This window comes from Nyctereutes procyonoides, unplaced genomic scaffold, assembly GCF_905146905.1.
Source record: "Nyctereutes procyonoides isolate TBG_1078 unplaced genomic scaffold, NYPRO_anot_genome, whole genome shotgun sequence".
Lineage (NCBI taxonomy): Eukaryota > Metazoa > Chordata > Mammalia > Carnivora > Canidae > Nyctereutes > Nyctereutes procyonoides.
This window is the reverse complement of record NW_026575121.1, coordinates 36620728-36636229: the sequence shown is the minus strand read 5'-3', so window position 1 is coordinate 36636229 and position 15502 is coordinate 36620728.

The following is a 15502-nucleotide window of genomic DNA, read 5'->3' as shown; positions in this document are numbered from 1 at the left end:
AAATTATTGACCAAGTGGCACTGGAAAGTTCCAGGGGAAGTCAAGGGATTTACACTATACAGAATCAGAGGATACTCCCCCTTGTTTTTTGTTTTTTGATTTCTGTTTGCTTACCCCCCCTTTTTTTTCTTCTCTTCTCTTTTTTCTTTTTCTTTTTCTTTTCTTCTTTTTCTTCTCTCTTTTTCGTCTTTTCCCAATACAACTTGTTTTTGGCCACTCTGCACTGAGCAAAATGACTAGAAGGAAAACCTCACCTCAAAATAAAGAATCAGAAACGGTCCTCTCTCCCAGAGAGTTACAAAATTTGGATTATAAATGTCAGAAAGCCAATTCAGAAGCACTATTATAAAGCTACTGGTGGCTCTAGAAAAAAAGCATAAAGGACTCAAGAGACTTCATGACTGCAGAATTTAGATCTAATCAGGCAGAAATTAAAAATCAATTGAATGAGATGCAATCCAAACTAGAGGTCCTAACAATGAGGGTTAACAAGGTGGAAGAACAAGTGAGTGACATAGAAGACAAGTTGATGGCAAAGAGGGAAACTGAGGAAAAAAGAGGCAAACAAAAGATCATGAGGATAGATTAAGGGAATTAAATGACACCCTGAGGAAGAAAAATCTACATTTAATTGGGGTTCTCGAGAGTACTGAAAGGGACAGAGGTCCAGAGTATGTATTTGAACAAATCATAACTGAAAACTTTCCTAATCTGAGAAGGGAAATAGGCATTCAGATCCAGGAAATAGAGAGATCCCCCCCTAAAATCAATAAAAACCATTAAACACCTCGACATTTAATTGTGAAGCTTGAAAATTCCAAAGATAAAGAAGATCCTTAAAGCAGCAAGAGACAAGAGATTCCTAACTTATATGGGGAGAAATATCAGATTAACAGCAGATCTCTCCACAGAGACCTGGCAGGCCAGAAAGGGCTGGCAGGATATATTCAGGGTCCTAAATGAGAAGAACATGCAGCCCACAATACTTTATCCAGCAAGGCTCTCATTCAGAATAGAAGGTGAAATAAAGAGCTTCAAAGACAGGCAGGAACTGAAAGAATATGTGACCACCAAACCAACTCTGCAAGAAATTTTAAGGGGGATCTCTTAAAATTCCACTTTAAGAGGAAGTCCAATGGAACAATCCACAAAAACAGGGACTGAATAGGTATCATGATGACACTAAACTCATATCTTTCAATAGTAACTCTGAATGTGAATGGGCTTAATGACCCCATCAAAAGGCGCAGGGTTTCAGACTGGATAAAAAAGCAGGACCCATCTATTTGCTGTCTACAAGAGACTCATTTTAGACAGAAGGACACCTACAGCCTGAAAATAAAAGGTTGGAGAACCATGTACCATTCAAATGGTCCTCAAAAGAAAGCAGGGGTAGCCATCCTTATATCAGATAAACTAAAATTTACCCCGAAGACTGTAGTGAGAGATGAAGAGGGACACTATATCATACTTAAAGGATCTATCCAACAAGAGGACTTAACCATCATCAATATATATGCCCCGAATGTGGGATCTGCCAAATATATCAATCAATTAATAAGCAAAGTTAAGACATACTTAGATAATAATACACTTATACTTGGTGACTTCAATGTAGTGCTTTCAATACTCGTTAGTCTTCTAAGCACAACATCTCCAAAGAAACAAGAGCTTCAAATGATACACTACACCAGATGGATTTCACAGCTATCTACAGAACTTTACATCCAAACTCAACTGAATACACATTCCTCTCAAGTGCACATGGAACTTTCTCCAGAATAGACCACATACTGGGTCACAAATCAGGTCTTAACCAGTACCAAAAGATTGGGATTGTCCCCTGCATATTCTCAGACCATAATGCTTTGAAATTAGAACTAAATCACAAGAAGTTTGGAAGGATTTCAAACACATAGAGGTTAAGGACCATCCTGCTAAAAGATGAAAGAGTCAACCAGGAAATTAAGGAATAATTAAAAAGATTCATGGAAACTAAAGAGAATGAATATACAACCATTCAAAATCTTTGGGATACAGCAAAAGCAGTCCTGAGAGCGAAATGCATCACAATACAAGCAGCCATCCAAAAACTGGAAAGAACTCAAATACAAAAGCCAACCTTACACCTAAAGGAGCTGGAGAAAAAACAGCAAATAGACCCTACACCCAACAGAAGAAGAGAGTTAATAAAGATTCGAGCAGAACTCAAAGAAATCAAGACCAGAAGAACTGGAACAGATCAACAAAACCGGGAGTTGGTTCTTTGAAAGAATTAATAAGATAGATAAACCATTAGCCAGCCTTATTAAAAAGAAGAGAGAGAAGACTCAAATTAATAAAATCATGAATGAGAAAGGAGAGATCACTACCGACACCAAGGAAATACAAACGATTTTAAAAACATATTATGAGCAGCTATACGCCAATAGATTAGGCAATCTAGAAGAAATGGACGCATTCCTGGAAAGCCACAAACTACCAAAACTGGAACTGGAAGAAAGAGAAAACCTGAACAGGCCAATAACCGGGGAGGAAATTGAAGCAGTCATCAAAAACCTCCCAAGACACAAAAGTCCAGGGCCAGATGGCTTCCCAGGGGAATTCTATCAAACGTTTAAAGAAGAAACCATACCTATTCTACTAAAGCTGTTCGGAAAGATAGAAAGAGATGGAGTACTTCCAAACTTGTTCTATGAGTCCAGCATCATCTTAATTCCAGACAAAGACCCCACCAAAAAGGAGAATTACGGACCAATATCCCTGATGAACATGGATGCAAAAATTCTCAACAAGATACTAGCCAATAGGATCCAACAACACCTAAAGAAGATTATTCACCATGACCAAGTAGGATTTATCCCCGGGATGCAAGGCTGGTTCAACACTCGTAAAACAATCAATGTGATTCATCATATCAGCAAGAGAAAAACCAAGAACCATATGATCCTCTCAATAGATGCAGAGAAAGCATTTGACAAAATACAGCATCCATTCCTGATCAAAACTCTTCAGAGTGTAGGGATAGAGGGAACTTTCCTCAGCATCTTAAAAGCCATCTGTGAAAAGCCCACAGCAAATATCATTCTCAATGGGGAAGCACTGGGAGCCTTTCCCCTAAGATCAGGAACAAGACAGGGATGTCCACTCTCACCACTGCTTTTCAACATAGTACTAGGAGTCTTAGCCTCAGCAATCAGACAACAAAAAGACATTAAAGGCATTCAAACTGGGAAAGAAGAAGTCAAACTCTCCCTCTTTGCTGATGACATGATACTCTACATAGAAAACCCAAAAGCCTCCACCCCAAGATTGCTAGAACTCATACAGCAATTTGGCAGTGTGGCAGGATACAAAATCAATGCCCAGAAGTCAGTGGCATTTCTATACACTAACAATGAGACTGAAGGAAGAGAAATTAAGGAGTCAATCCCATTTACAATGGCACCCAAAAGCATAAGATACCTAGGAATAAACCTAAACAAAGAGGCAAAGGATCTATACCCTAAAAACTATGGAACACGTCTGAAAGAAATTGAGGAAGACACAAAGAGATGGAAAAATATTCCATGCTCATGGATTGGCAGAATTAATATTGTGAAAATGTCAATGTTACCCAGGGCAATTTACACGTTTAATGCAATCCCTATCAAAATACCATGGACTTTCTTCAGAGAGTTGGAACAAATTATATTAAGATTTGTGTGGAATCAGAAAAGACCCCGAATAGCCAGGGGAATTATAAAAACAAAAACCATATCTGGGGGCATCACAATGCCAGATTTCAGGTTGTACTACCTGAAAGCTGTGGTCATCAAGACAGTGTGGTACTGGCACAAAAACAGACACATAGATCAATGGAACAGAATAGAGAACCCAGAAGTGGACCCTGAACTTTATGGTCAACTAATATTCGATAAAGGAGGAAAGACTATCCACTGGAAAAAAGTCTCTTCAATAGATGGTGCTGTGAAAATTGGACATCCACACGCAGAAGAATGAAACTAGACCACTCTCTTGCACCATACACAAAGATAAATGCAAAATGGATGAAAGATCTAAATGTGAGACAAGATTCCATCAAAATCCTAGAGGAGAACACAGGCAACACCCTTTTTGAACTCAGCCATGGTAACTTCTTGCAAGATACATCCATGAAGGCAAGAGAAACAAAAGCAAAAATGAAGTATCGGGACTTCATCAAGATAAGAAGCTTTTGCACAGAAAAGGATACAGTCAACAAAATTCAAAGACAACCTACAGAATGGGAGAAGATATTTGCAAATGACGTATCAGATAAAGGGCTAGTATTCAAGATCTATAAAGAATGTATTAAACTCAACACCAAAGAAACAAACAATCCAATCATGAAATGGGCAAAAGACATGAAGAGAAATCTCACAGAGGAAGACATAGACATGGCCAACATGCACATGAGAAAATGCTCTGCATCACTTGCCATCAGGGAAATACAAGTCAAAACCACAATGAGATACCACCTCACACCAGTGAGAATGGGGAAAATTAACAAGGCAGGAAACCTCAAATGTTGGAGAGGATGTGGAGAAAGAGGAACCCTCCTGCACTGTTTGTGGGAATGTGAACTGGTGCAGCCACTCTGGAAAACCGTGTAGAGGTTCCTCAAAGAGTTAAAAAGAGATCTGCCGGGATCCCTGGGTGGCGCAGCGGTTTGGTGCCTGCCTTTGGCCCAGGGCGCGATCCTGGAGACCTGGGATTGAATCCCACATCGCGCTCCCGGTGCATGGAGCCTGCTTCTCCCTCTGCCTGTTTCTCTGCCTCTCTCTCTCTGTCTCTGTGACTATCATAAATAAATAATAAAATTAAAGAAAACATAGATCTGCCCTACGACCCAGCAATTACACTGCTGGGATTTACCCCAAAGATACAGATGCAATGAAACGCCGGGACACCTGCACCCCGATATTTATAGCAGCAATGTCCACAATAGCTAAACTCTGGAAGTAGCCTTGGTATCCATCGAAAGATGAATGGATAAAGAAGATGTGGTTTATGTATACAATGGAATATTACTCAGCCATTAGAAACGACAAATACCCACCATTTGCTTCAGCGTGGATAGAACAAGAGGGTATTATGCTGAGTGAAGTAAGTCAATCGGTGAAGGACAAACATTATATGGTCTCATGCATTTGGGGAATATAAAGAATAGTGACAGGGAATAAAGGGGAGATGAGAAAAAAATGAGTGGGAAATATCAGAAAGAGAGACAGAACATGAGAGACTCCTAACTCTGGGAAACAAACTAGGGGTGGGGGGAGGGGAGTTGGGCGGGGGTGGGGGTGATTGAGTGTCAGGCACTGCGCGGGGACACTTGATGGGATGAGCACTGGGTGTTATTCTATATGTTGGCAAATTGAACACCAATAAAAAATAAATTTACAAGACAAACAAAAAAAAAAAACAAAAAAATTAAAATAAAATAATCATGAAAATTATCTAATATATTAAAGAGCAGAATGTTAACTCCCAATATATCTATAACACGAGTACAACAATTATAAAACACTTAAAAATTAACTATACTTCTTTGCTGGCAGTTGATACCCAAATCATAATTAAGGGTACCTGATTAGCCTCAGTAATGATCTTTCTATGGGTTTTTTAAATTAGACCCCTTATAAGGTAGCCACATTATTTGGTCATTATATGAGCTAAGTCTTTTTAATTTTTTTTTAATTTATTTATGATAGTCACACACACAGAGAGAGGCAGAGACACAGGCAGAGGGAGAAGCAGGCTCCATGCACCAGGAGCCCGACGTGGGACTCGATCCCCGGTCTCCAGGATCACGGCCTGGGCCAAAGGCAGGCGCTAAACCGCTGCTCCACCCAGGGATCCCTGAGCTAAGTCTTTTGATGTGGAATGGGAGTTAAGTCTCCTATATTGTTTTTGCTTTCTACTATTGATTATTGTAAAAGCTAGGTAAATCTTTTAGAATGTCCCATATTTTACATTTATATTTTTCTTTTTTTCTGTTGTCATTTAAATGATTCCTTACCTTTTGTGTTTCTTGTTAATAGAGATTAACTTTAGATGCTTGACAAGTGCAGATTCAACTTTTCAAAGACTAAGTCAGAATGTTTTTATTAGGAAGTAAGCTGAATTCATACATAATATAAATTCATCATTTATGTAACAACTGAGCAAAGGCAAAACAGAATCTATAAACTATTTTTGGTTTATAATGAAGTGTGCTCTATTGTGTTTTTAGGTTTGTTTTTATTTCTTCTTCTTGGGCAAAATGATTGGCTGAAACCACGAGGGATAAGAGTCGGCCCTAAAGCAGATTGATGCAGTTATTAGGAAAAATGTTTTCAAATTATCTCTGGGTGTTTCTTAAACTTGTGATTTCAACTATAAATGGTGCATGTTCTTTTCATCCCTGGGTCATGGCAATTAGTACACTTATGTTAACATCTCCACTAGTTAAACAAAGGTAACACCATTTCTCTGATATCAATTCCTGTCTTCCTTTTGAGTTAAACATAGTTCTCAGAGAAAGCAAATTGACTATGAAGGCTACTATCTCTTTTTGACATGTCATTTGTTGAATGACAGCTCAGAATTATTACTGGAAATTAATGTTTAAGCAACTGTACATCAGACAGCAGAGGAAGAAATATTTACACAATCAAAAACAATTTAGGTAACGTGGAAACTCCCTCTTCACCAGTTTTTGTTTTTATTGGCTTAAACCTTCTTAAAAGAATTAATTACATGGATTCATTTGGCCAAATTTTAATAACCAATGAGGCTTTTTTTGTAATGAATACTTGATTGATCCACTTTTGTAAAGTGTTTACTCAATTTTTTATTTTATGGGCTAATTCATTATACATATTAAACCTCGAGATGTTTTTTTATGATATTTGAACAATAATCAGAAATTATAGATCAAATGTTTTAGTCTAAGTGAGAAAGCTTTATAAATCAGTGAAACCCACTCATAAATCACCACATTAGGCTCTTAATAACATATGAATAAATAGGGAATTTGTTTGAATATATGAAAGGCAAGATAGCCATATAAAAAGTATATTCGATGCTTTGATGAGGTAAGCTAACCCGTTAGGACCATCTGTTAACACAAAAAAATATAATCTTATTGACTATAATGAAATACAATAAGATAAAAAATATTGGTTTGAATTACTATCTCATTTTGTTAGTCTTATTGTAAAAGATAAATTCATGTTCTCTAAGAAAATAATTTGGTCATAGCTTCTATTATTAGCCCTATGTTCTGCTCTTTAGTGCACTTTCAGTTCCTTTGAGGTTCAAAAAAAATTAGTCCTGTTAACTGTGGGAACCTAGGGTTTACCGAATGACTATCAGAAGGGTCTGGAACAGAGTCAGCAGTTGGAAAGTATGACAGCTATTGGAATTATTTGAGAATGGTAAATCAGAGATGTCCAAAACTTTAAAGTGGCAAAAAAGTTGAGAGAAGGGAAGAATAATTACAGTGGTAATTTTTATAGTCTAAATATTTAGAAATAACACAAGCAAAATTAAGGATAAGGGAAGGAAAAAAGAGAACTAGATGTACCTTATAAAAAATCAATTAAAGATCTTGGGAAGAAGCTGTTTAGAACCTACTGTCATATTGTTGATTCAGAAGTTTTTGCAGTTGATAACCTGCTTTTGGAAATGTGTTGCTTTTTGAGATAGTTTACTGGATTTCAGAATTAAATCTTTTGTGTGAATGCATGTTCAAGTTCTAAATTTGTTAGCACATTTATAACTGGGTAGCATTAATCATTGGGGGAGTGTTCTAGAGTATAAGAGCATGGCATAGGGTTAAAGAAATTATGCTTTCAATGCAGTTCTATGGCTTGCTTTCATGCTTTTTATCAATAAAATCAATATTCTAACTGTATACCTGGTAAATCTCTGTTGGAAATGTTATATTTGGTAAATCTCTGTTGGAAATGTTTTTGTGGTATATGTATATGTGTATGTGAGAAATTTAGTTTGAAGATCAGTATGTAAAGGAGTCTGACAATGGGGTGGTCAATATAAGACCCATAAGACATCTCATATAATTAAAATTTACAGTATGTAGATAAAACATCATTAGAGATAGGGATAGAACTTTAGGTCAAGATTAATTCCTATTATCAATTTGGACAGCTTTGGTTTTAAAATATATTAGTTTAACCTTTTGATGAAAACTTTAGGATAGTAAAGGATGGAACTTTATCTTTAATGAGAATTTGTATAAGTCCTTGGTTATTAAATTCATAAAGTAAGTTTCTGTCACATCAGCATGTATTGAAAGTATTTCCCAAGGAAAAACAAATTGTTGAATCATTTAGCAAGTTAAAGATAAGGAAATGCATCAATCTAACCAGGAAATTTTCATACTATTACTAAAGCATATTGATAACTTTGAGATTAGTATAGATGGATGAAATCCATTTATAAATTCAAATTGCTTCTGGATGATTGTTTTGAATCTTGCTCTCCTTTATAGTTCTCCCTAGTTTTAATTACAAATAAGGCAAATTTTGGTCATATTCTGAGTCTCTCAGATAAAATTTTTCTACCAATACATTTTTTTAAAGTTTGGATTAACTTGACACTATGGTTCCTTTATGTAACATGAGCTCCCAAAGTCTTGATTTCTGTGATTCTGGGCAGTCATTTTGGATGAGCCAAAGTCCATGGAGGTTGATGAAATATTTCTGAGAAAATAGATAGTTTTGTTCTTTTATAAGAGGCAGAAGGTTGTATTTAAATCAATCCCTCTAGATTCATAAAAATCAGGTTGAGCAACTGTCTTTAAAATCTCGGTAGTGATAAAATCAGTAAGGGCTGCTTGTTTTACATAATAGTCATCCAGGGATTTAGCTCTTCCTTTTCAATTATGGTTTAAATATAATAAAGTATATAGAATGGCACATTTTTTAGAAATATTTTTCATAAAGTGTCCCTTAAAATTAAATGTGCATATAAATCAACAGTATTAAAAATTCAAATTCCTATACCACAGTGCCAGAGAATTTGATTAGGTAATTCTGAAGTGACATCTAAAAATAAACATTGTAACAAACATTTCTCAACTCTACATTGAAATTTATAATACAAGCTCTCTGGATTGTCAGAGGATTAAAGTGAATGGATTGCACAATATTTTGTTTAACTTGAAGATAATTACTAGATAGCTTGTATTTTTAAATAATTTTAGGACCCCTGGGTGACTCAGTGGTTGAGTGTCCGCCTTCAGGTTAGGGTGTGATCCCAGGACACCAGGGATTGAGTCCCATATGGGGCTCCCCGCAGGAAGCCTGCTTCTCCTCTGCCTCTGTCTCTGCCTCTCTGTGTGTGTGTCCATAAATAAATAAGTAAATAAATCTTTTTAAAAAAATAACTAAATAATTTTATAGTCTTAATTTATAAAATATCTCATTTGAAACAAAAGATTTTGAGCGAAGGGCAGCCCGGTGGCTCAGAGGTTTAGCGCCACCTTATGCCCAGGGCCTGATCCTGGGGACCCCGGATAGAATCCCAGGTTGGGCTCCCTGCGTGGAGCCTGCTTCTCCCTCTGCCTGTGTTTCTGCCTCTCTCTCTCTCTCTCTCTTTCTCTCTTATGAATAAATAAATAAAATCTTAAAAAAAAAGAAGAATTTGAATGAAGACCCTGGAATTAGAGCTGCGTTCAACTATAAGTACTAGTTCTATGACTTAGTAAAGTTGTTTGATCTTTTATAAAGTTCTTAACCAGAAATAGTTAGACCAGATATACTAGATAAATGGATTTCTACTCAAAGTGATCAGTTGTGGTAGAAGGAATTAAATACAGATTATAACAAATGTTTGTTTCATAGTAACTACTCAGTAACTCTTAACTCCTCTATTTTGTGAAATACCTGCCGCATTATAACAGATACTAAATAGACAATGCTTTCTATTTTAATTCAGGTTAACTAGATATATTTCTGGAGAACTTCTAATCCAAGAAGAAAAACAACTTCTTTTAATGGCAACCTTAAAATGTTTATTACTACATAATTATATAAAAAAGTGCACATGTATATATTTATACTGTGACTTAAAATATTCACAAAGATTTCTCTTCCACTAATGGTCAACATTTGCTGTTTTGGACAGGTATAGCTCTATGAAAAACTAAAAATTCAGAAAAATGTGATTATGAAGTTGATTTGTGTAAGATTTTGGAAAGCAACCAAGGCAGGAATGATTTGAGGAGTCATCGATCACTTTAGGGGAAAGAACCCCAGAAATATGACATGATCATTGTTATCTCTTTTCTTTTTGAGGCATTTGCTGATCAAGAACTGGCACCTGAGACGGTGTGAAGCCAAACCAAATAGTTGCCGGTCACAAAATATAGAAGACAAAATTTGACATCAGGCCTGGAAAGTTCGAGAAGCTCTTGTAAATGCCATATGTTATCAGTTGTGATCTCTATTAAGTTACATGCTAAAAGAAAAGTGAAATGGAAATAATATAGCCCTCACAATTTCTGAAATTCAGCATAACCTCAGTGTAGGTTCTTATTTGATTAAGGCACTGTTCCCTTAATTTCTTTCAGGAATTGTCTGTGTAGAAAGAATATACAATGAGTGCTTCAGATTTACCATAGAATTCTTAATACAAAATACCAAACAACACAAAAAATATAATTTTAAATAACCAAACAACACAAAAAATATAATTGGGTAGTATTAGACCCACAGAGGGTCCAAGATATTAGACAAATATTTTAAAACAACTGGCTAATATGATCAAGAGATTAAAAGACAAGCTGAAATTTTTCAGCAGAGAGCTAGAAATTTTATAAAATCAGGTAATAATGCAGAAGTAAATAAAATCCCTGAGATTAAAAAAATTCAATAGATTTAATAAATGATTACATAGAAATTACAAGGAAATTAATAAATTGACAAAGAAGAAAATATTCAGATAAAATTTCACAAATAACTAAATATTAAAATATGTAAAGGAAAAACTAAAGTAATAAAATATTTATATTTTAATATGCCTAACAAATAATAAAAAACATAGAAATTAAGAAAACATGATAAGGAAAACTAAACTGGGGATCCCTGGGTGGCTCAGTGGTTCAGCACCTGCCTTTGGCCCAGGGCATGATCCTGGAGTCCCAGGATCGAGTCCCGTGTCAGGCTCCCGGCATGGAGCCTGCTTCTCCCTCTGCCTGTATCTCTGCCTCTCTCTCTCTCTCTCTCTCTCTATATATATATATATATATATATATATATATATATATATATATATATATTATAAATAAATAAAATCTTAAAAAAAGAAAACTAAACTAAATGCTAAATGACTACACACAAACAATATCCAGAACTGCTGAATTTATTTTGTAAAGAATTCTTGTCACAAAGCCAGTCTCAATAAATGTAAAGAATTACAGAATAGATATTCTTTTCATAGGGAAATACATCTCTAAATCATTTTTAAAAGAACTAGAAGAGAAATCTTTACACAATTGGAAATGAAGATCTATACATCTAAATTCCATTGTTAAAGTTTAAGTATTTTTTTAAGATTTTATTTATTTATTCATGAGAGACAGAGAGAGAGAGAGAGAGAGAGAGAGAGGCAGAGACATAGGCAGAGGGAGAAGCCGGCTCCTTTCGCAGGGAGCCCAATGTGGGACCCGATACTAGATGCTGAATCACGACCTGAGCCAAAGGCAGACACTCAACTGCTGAGCCACCCAGGGATCCCAAAGTTTAAGTATTTTGAACATTTTAAATAAAATATAACTTATGAAACACATGTAGGTAAAGCTGCACTTAATATTTATATATAAAAAATAAAAATAAAAAAATATTTATATATATACATACATATTATATACATAAATGCATATTATAGAAAATAAAGTCTGAATTAGTGATTAAAGCATCCATCTCAAAATTACAGCAGCAAATTAATTTCATTGAAAATAGAAGCAAAAATACAAATGGATAAATATAGGAAACAAAGATGCAATAGAGAATATTAACAATGACAAAACTCAATTTATTCTCTCAGTTTGGTAACAAAGGTGCTAAATCTCTGGCAAGACTGATTAAAGAAAAGTTGGAGAAGGTACCACTTGCCAAATTCAGGAATGAAAAACAAGATTTCACTGTAGACCTCATAGACATTAAAAATTAAAATCAGAATATTATAAAATATTTCATCCCAGAAATTTTAAAATTTAAAACTGGAAAATTTATAGAAAAACTCAATGAAATAGTTGCAAACATTCTATTGAAAATATTAGCAAATGGAATTAAACAATGTATATTACACTTAACCTAGTTGGTACAGTTAGTTTAATATTTGGGATTTAAAAAAATGATCAATTATATGATATTTCAATAAATCCTAAAACAAATCATGAAATTCAAGATGTGAATCATAGAAAAACCTTGTAGCAAATATCATACTTATTGTAAAATAATAGAAGTTTTCTACTAAGATTGGAAAGAAGATGTACATTGCCACCATCAGCACTTCTATAAAGCTGAAGGGTCCTTACCACTGTCAAAAAAATAATAATAAGTGAAATATACAAGAAGTGTAAAGGAAAAAAAATTAATTGCAGATGGCATAGTTTTATTTTGCATGATGAAACTACAGAATTTAAAGGTAGATTAAAATTAATAAGTTTATAAAGAGTGCTTTGATGTAGCCATGTATATTGCCAGCAGCAAGCAAAGAATAAAATGTAAAAAAAGAAAAAAATACGGTACCATTAAAAAAAATCAAATACACAGGTAATCATTTGCCTAGTAAAATGTTGGAGACCTTAACACAGAAAAATATAAGCATTTTTTTTTAAGATTTTTTATTTATTTGAGAGAGAGACAAGAGATAGCAACAGAGAACATAGCAGGGAGGAGAGTGAGAAGCAGGCTCCCTGCTAAGCAGGGGGCCTGACATGGGGCTCAATGCCAGAACCCTGGGATCATGACCTGAGCCAAAGGCAGATGCTTAACTGATTGAGCCCCCAGGTGCCCCATCTATACGCATAATTGATAATTATTTCAAAATTTAACATAAGGAGAAGAATATATTATGTTCTAGGAATGAAGGCTTCATGTTAAAAATGTCATTTTTCTCAATTGATGTGTAGATACAATGAAATCTTTATCAAAATCATAATCACCTTTGAGGATTGGTGTGGTTACCGCCTTCAAAAGCTTTCTCTAAAATGTATATAAATGTATACAACATTTAAAAATTAGTAGTTTAAAAATAGCCAAGATAATCTTGAAGACTAGGAAAAAGTACAATGGTAATGAGAAGGGGAGGATGAGGAAGAGGAAAATCCAGGAGGATGTATACACCAAATGTGTTTTTTTATGACACAACAGTACTGAATACATGGTAGTATTGACACAAGGATAAATAATTAGATCAGTGAAACAGTGTTCAGAAATAGACAACATGTAAAGGGTCATGGAATTATGAAGATGGCATATAGAAAATTTAAAATTGTATTCAATGACTGGTGTTCCTTAAGATAAATATCTGTGTGAAACTAAATGAACCCCTATTTCTACTCTAACTGTACACATGTATCTTTTTCAGTTATAGATCTCAGTATGAAAGTAAAATAAAACTTCTAGAAAACAATGTAAGAGAAACATGATCTTGAGGTAGGAAAGCATTTCTATAGCGGGACATATGATGTGCTATCATAACGGCAAAGTTTGGCAAACAACTACATCAGACAAGAGTATGTGAATCCTTCAAAGAATTAAAGGTAGTGTACTGAATGCTAGAAATATGTACAACTCATATCATAAAGAATTTTTCTAGATTGTACTAATAACAGGTAAAATCTATTCTTAATTTTCAAAATGAAAGAAAAAAGGGCAAAATATTAGAAGTGCATTATACCAGTGATAGCAAAATTGTCAAGAAACATAAATGGTGTTTAAATCTATGTCATAAAAATACAAATTGGAGCCAAAATTTGATACTTACATCCTTAATAATGATTTAAATTAGAAACTGACAAAATGACATGGAAAAATGAGAATTCTCATACACTGATGATAGAGGTATAAAATGCTATAAGTCACTTTGGAAAGCTGTTCGGCAGGATCTACTAAAACTAAGCATGCTCATCCTTTGCAACCCAGCAATTTCATTCCTAAGGATAGTATAGTATGCCAAACAGAATTAATTGAATGCATGCAAAATATGTACATAAACGTGGGTTCATAGCATGTATGTCATCATCCTAATAGCAAACAATGAGAAACACCTGTAACATTATCAGCAATAAAACAGATGAATCACACAATGCAAGTAGTATAAGGCAAAAAAAAATGAATAAACTGTAACCACTTCTAACTGTAAATCACACATTTTAATACATTGAAATCCTCTCAATCACTGTACTTCTACCATCTACATCTCTAGTCCTCAAGTCTAAAATTAGCTGAAGAGAATGGAGGTGGTGTGGGTAAATGGCCCAGGAAGAAAATCCTTGGAATTTACTCAAGGATCCATGTATAAAGCATTGGGAAACTGTTCCAGTCCTTCTCTAGTTCCCACATGGTTACATCTTCTTTTCCACTCCAGCTCTTGGGTACCAACTGGCCTGTCTCCTGTATTTCCCAAACTCTCTTCTGCTTTTATCCTCACCATCCCCTTCCATCTGCAGCAAGTTGTGGTACCTTCACACTCCACTGGAACACTGAGACTGTTAGGTGATAAAAATATATCCAGCTAGGGGCATTGTCCTTAGCATTGTTGACCATGCCATCCACTAGCCCTAACTTTCATAAGTCACTTGTCTAAAATTAAGCATTTTTTTCTCTATAAAATTCAGTTGACAAAATTAGGTGGCAGGATAGTGGTTACCTGTGAAAGGTGGGGGTGGAAAGGATATGAGGGGCTCCTAAAGTGTTGGTTATGGTCTATTTCTTAATCTGAATGCCAGTTACATAGATCAGTTCTCTTTCTGAAAATTTGAACTATACACTCATAGTATGTTCACTTTTCTGTTTATATGTTATGCTTCAAATAACAAGGTCACTAAAGAAAACATTGTTTTATTGCTGTAAAAATATATATATTGACTAAGTCTTGCAACAAGATATTAACAACTGGAAATATACAAGTGATTGGCAGAGAATAATTAGTCAATTCAATAATACAAATAGTATTTGAGTAGTTACAAAATGCCAAGCACTATGTTAGATATTCACATTATTAAAATAATCCTTGTTCCTAAAAAATTGTATAATCTAGTGATTTACAAAAATAAGCAGAATTAATAAATAAATGCCAATATAGAGGTAATGAAGAGGGTAGTGCAGCAGAGAATAATAATGTCTATGAGATATTTATAGCTAGTTTGACGGTATGTCACTAAAATTTTGAGGAATCATTGATTAAGGCAATAACAAATCTGACATTAAAAAGCTAAGTAAACAATGTGGCTTAACTTTGCTAGATC